This window comes from Poecilia formosa, unplaced genomic scaffold (assembly GCF_000485575.1).
Source record: "Poecilia formosa unplaced genomic scaffold, Poecilia_formosa-5.1.2 Scaffold164, whole genome shotgun sequence".
Lineage (NCBI taxonomy): Eukaryota > Metazoa > Chordata > Actinopteri > Cyprinodontiformes > Poeciliidae > Poecilia > Poecilia formosa.
In genome coordinates, this window is record NW_006800103.1 from 44,171 (window position 1) to 52,360 (window position 8,190).

At 33.9% G+C, this 8,190-nt stretch overlaps 1 protein-coding gene across 4 annotated transcripts in view; it reads right to left on the bottom strand.

The window, feature by feature from the left end:
* The window catches only part of LOC103146616 (glutamate receptor 2-like), a 47,829-nt gene that overhangs the window by 39,244 nt on the left and 395 nt on the right, over positions 1–8,190 (bottom strand). The gene's annotated exons all lie outside the window — the stretch shown is intronic.

Sequence of the window (8,190 nt, forward strand, 5' to 3'; positions counted from 1 at the left end):
ATTTTAATTTCACTGAAGCTCAATATTTATACTTTGTTTTCTGGGAGCGCTTGAAAACCCAAAGTCAAATTTCTAGTTTATGCTCACAGTTCTGGTTCTGAAATACTTCTAACACTGCTGGACTTTATTTTGAGTCGCAATAACAAATTTTGCTCAACTGATTTGTCCCAGTAATTACAATAAACAATAGTAATGTTGTTTTGAGACCATTTTCAAGTTAATACATTGATTATAGCATTACAATCGTCCTCTCAAAGACCAATAAACTTTAACTTTGTAAAGATTCTTAAGAATGAAAAATTAAGATATTTATAAATATCAAAAATAAAACAAAATGAAAAACACAACCAAAACCATAAATAAAATGGATTATAAAGTCTGTGTAAACAAAACTACCCTCCAAAAATATTAATAATCAGAACAGAAATGATTGAGCTCATTTTAATTTAGCATACAATTAATTTATTATAGTGACAGTTTTTTCAGGAGTCAATTGAAAGATATTAATGTGAATTACTAAAAAACCCATATTTACCTTCCGATCACAAAAGGGTTGCTATTACATTAATTTTATGGATCTATTCATCCACATTGTCTGTAAAACAATCTAAAATTTTTAATTTATAATTACATTTCCATTCCCAAATTAAAGTTCCTTTGTAAAGGAGTTAGTGTCTCTTTCAAAGAGTGCTTCTTAAGTGTAAACAAGAATATCTTACAAAGTTCTTTTCTTGAAATTACATCAAAAAAAGGAGTCTAGCCTGCTTTGAAAAAAAAAGTACAAATGTTCCTAAGTCATGTTTGGATATAAAATCCTTGATTTATAACATCCACTCTGCACTTGCTGTCCACAGACATTTCATTTCTGCCCGACTGCGTCCAAATCCTCCCCGCCTTGTTGCGGCGCCATCTGGAGCACCAATTTCCTGCTGTGTAGCACCTAATGTGGAAGATGTCCCTCATGCATAATGGATAGGCTGGTCATGATTTGTTAAAGTTTTTAAAAAGTTTATGAATCTGTTCTTTATTTTTGGAACAAAAAACATGGCAACAAATGATTTAAAACTGAAGTAAGATGTGGAGCGAACTCTGCTCTGAGATGCTGGAGACACTGACTGACAGAAGAAAAGTCAGAAATTAAAAACATCGTTAAGCATGGAGAGCCAGTTCAGAAAGTAAATAAGAATATGATTAATTGGCTTCTTTATTATAATTTTTTTTATACATGCATACACTTACATAGAATTTTATTAATTTAGATATATCTTTATTTATTTATTTATTTATTATTTCATACATTTATTTATACATTTACCTATAATTTTATTTATTTAGATATTTATTTGTTATTTAATTTATTTACGTATTTTTTATTAATTTATATATGTATTATTATATCTACGTATTATTTTATTTATTTGTTTATTTATTAACACATTTACTTATTATTTTATTTATTTAGACATTTATTCATGTATGTATTATTCTATCTATTTATTTATTTACGTATTAAATTTTGGCTGAAATGGCTCTCCATAGTTAGGTTGTGCTGACGGATGAATAAAAAGTCGGCTACGTTCTTCCACAGAAGCTGCTGTAAACAGCACCGTTAAGCTACGTTGCCGTATTTTGATCACATCATGATATTCTGTGTTTTCGTCCAGTGATCAACACATTTGCATTAAAACGAGAAAGGGGATATTTTGCATTCTACCTCAGCTGAGCTGCAACGGTTGTGGTGGATCTGGCAGAATGAGGTCATTTTCTTTGCCCTGAGCGGGAAGTGGAGGTTCAGGCTAGTAGGAGAAGCATGGCTGCCTGCAGTGGTGCAGAATCATTAGCTCCTGTATCTGGACCAGCCGTGGGAACCACAATCAGGTTCTTTAACCAAGAACAAGATCAGCATCAAGAACATAATACTGATCATGTATGTCTGACCAACTTCCTACTGCTTCAAAAAGCTCATGGAATCACATTGAACCCCAAAATATTGTCATTTTGGGATCATTTTCAAGCAATATAATAGTAATGGAATAACAATGCAAGACCAAGTTCTCAAAGATCAAGAAACTTTAAATTCTAATGAACATTTAACACTGGAACTGAAGACATTTTACATGCAAAACTAGTAAACAAAACAACAGAAACATCATTATGAAGTCTCTGCAAACTTCAAAACAGGGCTAGTTGAGACCAAAACATTGAACATGTCTATTTTTATGACCAACTTCCTTCTGAATGTTGTGAAGTGAAACTGAGAAATTAGTGAACATAATTATCCCAAAGGGAAATGCACACATCATAACTCGGATCATCCAGTGGATGGTGACGTTGTTGGGAGTCTGAAAAGATTCAATGAACTGATCAACCACACAGTAAGAAATGCAGCGTTGTTGCACTTTTGGAAATAAAAATTTCATTATTGCATAAAAAAGGCTTTGATAAAGAGTCAGGTGAATGTGCCATTTTTTTTATTCCAATCAATCATCAGAATAACCAATAACTAAAATAATAATTAGAACCAACTCTGCTACTGAATCATCGGGATGACATAATAATAATCTGTCAATTTATTATCATAATTAGGCCTGTCGGAAAAGGCAATAAATCAATTACGGTAATTACATGATAAATTAAACCAAGCTCAAAGATTTCCATTTGCATGATTTATTGTTTTTTTCTTTTCTTTGTTCAAAAACTGGAAGATAAAAGTCTTCAGTCTGGTGCTTTGGTCTCAACTGGACCTTTTTTGAAGGACTTCATAAGTGGTTTTATTTGTTGTTTATTTATTTTGGATACTTAAAATATCCAGTTCTAGAATTAAATGTTCATTAGAATTTAAAATTGATTGATCTTTGAGAATGTGTTTTTGCATTATGATTATGCCATCTTGAAAATGATCCCAAAACAACATTATTGTGTATCGCAAGGAATTCTGGGACAATTTATCATCCAGCAGTATTTGTTATCATGACAGGGCTACTCATAATTACATTTTTCTTTCATTTCCTAATATGTAAAATCAAAGATTTGAAAGAAAGTGTGAATTATTTTTAGCATGACTGTTGCAGCTTCACCTTTCATGTGAGAAGTTTCTATAATTTAGAGAATATATTATCTTAGCCGGAACAAATGTAGTTCAAGTAATCTCTTAAAAAACAGGATCAGTGTATTTTCCATTGATAACTTTTATTTAAATATATTTTACAGGCAAAGGTTGGCACTTTTCTCCAGGAGTAATGTAACAAGGTAAAAGAGACAGGTTGCATTTGGGTGCAAAAGAAAAAAAAGCAGATTTGGACACATTTGCCTAAACAAACTCTTAATCACTTTTTAAGGGTTATGAAGCTATGCCTCTTTTGAAAAAATGAAAAAAAAAACACTCTGCCTGCAACCAGCACTCTATTTCTGAGAGGCTGTTCAGAAATGGGGGAAAAACAGAAAGGTGTCAAAGGTCAGCTGTTTAGCCAGCATCAGCATGTAAGTGTGCAATGTTCCCCTCAGGTGAGCGAACAGCTGACGCTTGAGCTACTTACAGCTCCAGCATGAAGATTTGGAGATTAATAATTTATACGCATGGAAATGAATTCACGGTTTTTCTATCTCACCTTAAAGTGATAAAATCAGAAAGAAGACAACCTGATCAGATTGGGAATCACTTTTATGTTTATAGGAAAACAATCGTCACATTTTGACAGAAACATTGTTCTACTAAACATTTGTGCAACTAAAAATTGTTCAAAGATCAGAAGAAGAGTTTGGTGTCTTTAATGTCAATAAAGATTTTTCCACTGACTATTGAGAAGAGCAAAAATTATTTTTGATAATATAATTTAAAATAAAATTGAACTGAAAACAGATTCTTTTTGGATTTTGCAAATTTTAGAATTGTTTTATTGGCCTTTGAGAAATCCCTGTTTCTGATCCGATAAGATACAGATATCTGAAGTTTAGTATCAACTGATACCGATCAATACAGAAAAGCAATGCCGTATTGACATAAAACGGTACTGAATTACACTTAAATACACCGATAGCTTCATAAGGTTGATCAAATGTGAAAATTACACAACTTTAATTAGTTTTATCAGTGCAATTAGGAGTATAATAGCCAATATAAAATCAATAATTAAGAAACTGAAGCTGATTAAAACAGTATCCTGACTGCTTTGGTCAAACATGTAAAAATTATAATTAGTTCAGCAACTGAAAATAAAATAAAAAAAACTGAAATAAATGTAAAATAAACAAAAACAAAAGATTGGCTACTTTTGTCAAACATGTAAAAATAATTTGCAACAAACCTTCTTTCAAATGACTCAGAAAATGTAATTAGGAATTCTGAATATAATGTAAAATAAATAATAAAGCCTGACATCGCTCATAGAACTAAGCATAGAATTAGACTGAATAGATCCGCCACTATAGATCCAAAACCCGATGACCGATACAGATACTAATATCAGATTGATACATATTATTTAAATTAAAATATTGTTTACTCTAAGTCTTACAGGGGTATAATAATTTAATAATTAAATTATTTCACAACAATTTGGAACTGGAAATTATGCATGTAGAGTCCTTAATCCTACATTGGCGATTATTAATTTTTTCTCTGATAAATTCTGCTATTTTGTAGATGCAGTCATATATAAATAATTATGGCTTTTAATGTACTGAACAGAAAAATAAGCTATTCGTGTGACTATATGGTCCACACTGTAAAATAAAAAAAGCATCTCCAATTTACGGTAAATTGGTAAATTGGAGACGTTTTTAAAATTTTTACAGTGCAGAAGGAGGAAATTATTAGCACTTGAAATAAACTGGGAAAATAATGTCTTTGTTTGTGTCACATGCTAGAAGTAATCATCTGTCTTCATTTGCTACGGATCCCTTCCCATGGTAAAATGTCAGATTGACAAAACAATGAGAGGGAGAGAAATCATTTCAAAGCATCTTCTACCTTTAAAATGACAAAGATCCAAAGCAATTCAATTGAAAACATGCAGATATGTTAGTAAGAAAAAATAAAAAGTGTGCCACAATTTAGCCCTCTTGGACTGAAAAAATTAAATCCTTCTTCATCTTCAGTTTTTTTTTGTTGTATTATGTAAAAAAACAGTCATTTCTTTAAGGTCAGCCTCTCCCTGACTAAGTCCCATCTTCACTTCTAGTTTTTGATTAGCTAAAGATGAACTTTATCGAAGGCTAATCACATTCACAATAAATCCTTGATGTTTTGTGTAAGACTAAATGTTGCAACTGAATGAAGATGTATTTTGACCAAGTATTAGGTTAAATCTGTGCACATTTGCAACCTACTTCAGATTTTTAATACAAGGATGTCAAACTCATTTACATTTTGGTCCATTTCAACATCATGAACGTCCTCAAAGGGCTGGTTGTGGCAGAATGCATTGATAAAATCCATTAACAAACTTCTGAAACATGAATAAATAGCTATTTCTGCCTCCAGTAAGTACTTCTTAAAGTTAAATAATATTGACCATCTTTTCACACTGATATAATTTGGAAGTATACCAGGAAAAAAACAGATTAAATTTGATTGATAACTTCAAAATAACATAGTTGTTATTTTGAAGGTTTTATTTAGATGTTTTGTTAGACTTTAGAGGAGCACATAAAAAGTTATGGCGGGCCAGATTTGGCCCCCGGGCCTTGAGTTTGGCACATGTGCCTTAACAGATGTGTTTGATTTTGAATTCCCATGATTTATGTCACATTAAAGGGGAAAAAGGTTTCAAATGATTCATCGTAATCCAAAAAACTTTACTTTTTTAAAAGTTTTTTTTTTTTTAACTTAGTTCCAGGATGTTTCTAACTTGTAAAAACCTCCAGAGTTCCTCAAAATGTGCCCGACTTTTCAAGGCCTCCGCTCTCAGTTTTCGCCCTGCTGTGGAGGAGGAAACATCCTCAGCTCTTCGGCTTCATGACGATATGCACGGATGTAGAAAAAGCAGCAAAGCGTGTCATCCTCTCAGCTGAGCCAAGTTAAAATGACTTTAATCTGGGCGCAGTGCGCTGTGGCGATGCTGTTCCACATCCAGTCGTGTCTGATCATGCAGAGTAAAATCCAAACATATTTAAAGCTGATCATGCAGAGTTGATCAAACAGTTGTTATTCATGATCAGCTGAATTATATAAAACAACTCAGTTTGTCTTCCTCCTCATCACTAAAAGTGACACCAGGATTTTTCTTTGAAAGTCCAAAAGGGAGCCTGAAACATATGTCTGCTCCCAGCAATCATCAACTTTGACCGTTGGTGCAACTTGGAGGTGTGTGTGGTGATTACTTCCAGTCCAGCTTTTAGTTACCAAGTTACCAGTTACCTGTCGGTGAATCATAAACTACTGGGGAGCCTCCACAAGTGATTCATTATTCGTGTCATATATATGTAACAGAAACATTTCCATGGATGATTTGTTGGCTGTACATCCAGAATACAAATCTTGGATTTAATCAAACTTTCTTTCATTTTCCTAGAAAATCTGGTTTGTTTGGGGAGGTTAATTAAATGCTGACGCAGATAAAAAACAAACAAACTCTGGTCTGCCTCAGTCTCGGTCTCGGTTTGGATGAAGTGAACTCTGGTCCGAATGCACATGTGAACGCCAAGCGGACTGAAGACCGTTCCAAAAGCAGGAAATGGATTATAGCGCATGGCATTATGGGTAAATACAACCAAAACAAATGCGTGAGTCTAGTGCTAGCGAGTGAAATAGCTTGTGGTCTTTTACCAAAGACCAAACAGAAATCTTACAACCGCTAAAATCTGATGGTATTCCATTTTGGAAGAAAAGATGCTCATATCTTGTTTAGAGGTTTTTGTGTCATTTCCTTCAGCGATTCTTGCTGCAGCGCCTCCACAGGCAAGGAGGGGAACTGTTTTTTCAAAGGGTTTGTTTTGTTTGACACAACGCAGTGTGAAACCAGCCCACACCATCTGAAAATGTAAGAAATGTTGCAATTTTTGTCTCCAGTCAAACCAATCCCACCAGACTGTCATGTGTGAAAACACCCTGAGACTGAGATTTGTGACTGGAGTCCATTGAGCTCATCGTCATGGTAAAAAAACAACAACTTTGAACCTTATGAATCGGGGCATTTTCCTGCTGTAAATAGCAATCAGAGAAAGGGTACAGTTTTCTAAGTCATCTTCACAACGCCTGGATGCCTAAATGCATTGGTATGCTTCACATGACCTTTTGGCAGCTATTTGTGTTAGCTGCGAACAGGTGTACCCAATGAATCTATCAGTGAGTGAATGTTTCCATATATGCCAAAAATCAGAACATTTAGAGATCCAACAGCAAATGACTGACAATGAGAGCTCAGCTTAAAAACAGCTGAACTGATGAATGAGGCAGGTGTGAAAAGAGGTGACAGAAACCAGATTTCAACTAAATCCTGTTAAGTAAAAACAGCTGCAATGTGCCGAGGATAGCATCACAGAATGAAAACATGAGAGGGAAGGTGTTGAATGAATTAAATGCAAGAAGAAAACAGAGAGTGGACTCAGGCAGTTAGAGATCAGTTCTAACAGAACAGTCACAATATTTGTAAAAGAATCCAACAGAAAATCCAAAGAATATAAAATTGCTGCACAAAGATACAAACCTTAACAAAACCTGAAGCAACAAAGCAATGGAAGCTTGACAAAAATCCAAAGTTTTGGTCATATATCACAATACTAGATGTGATATATCTAGTCTTGTATTTTTAGATTTGTTGTGTTTTATGTTGCTGCAGTTGGGGGCCATTCTTAGAAGAGTTTTTTCATGGTTAAATAAAGGATGCAGGCAAGATGAATTAAGATAATCAGAAATAAATCATTGAACACAATCAAATATATATATATATATATATATATATATATATATATATATATATAGACTACAGAGGATATCCTCTGTAGTCTATCATAACGTCGCTCTGCAGCTAAATAAAGCCCAGTTTAAATAATCTGGAATGCCTTTAACTCCAAATATCTGCAGGCGGCCAATTCGCCTGTAGGTTATTGTTGATGCGATATTTACTGAAATTATAAAAAACATGTTGACAGATCGGAGACTGCGTCGACCGAGGAGCTGTCAGGAGGCCTCTCCTTTCCCACAGCAGCATCAGGACAGGGAGGAGAGAGGCCCACAGTGGGGGCGCGATG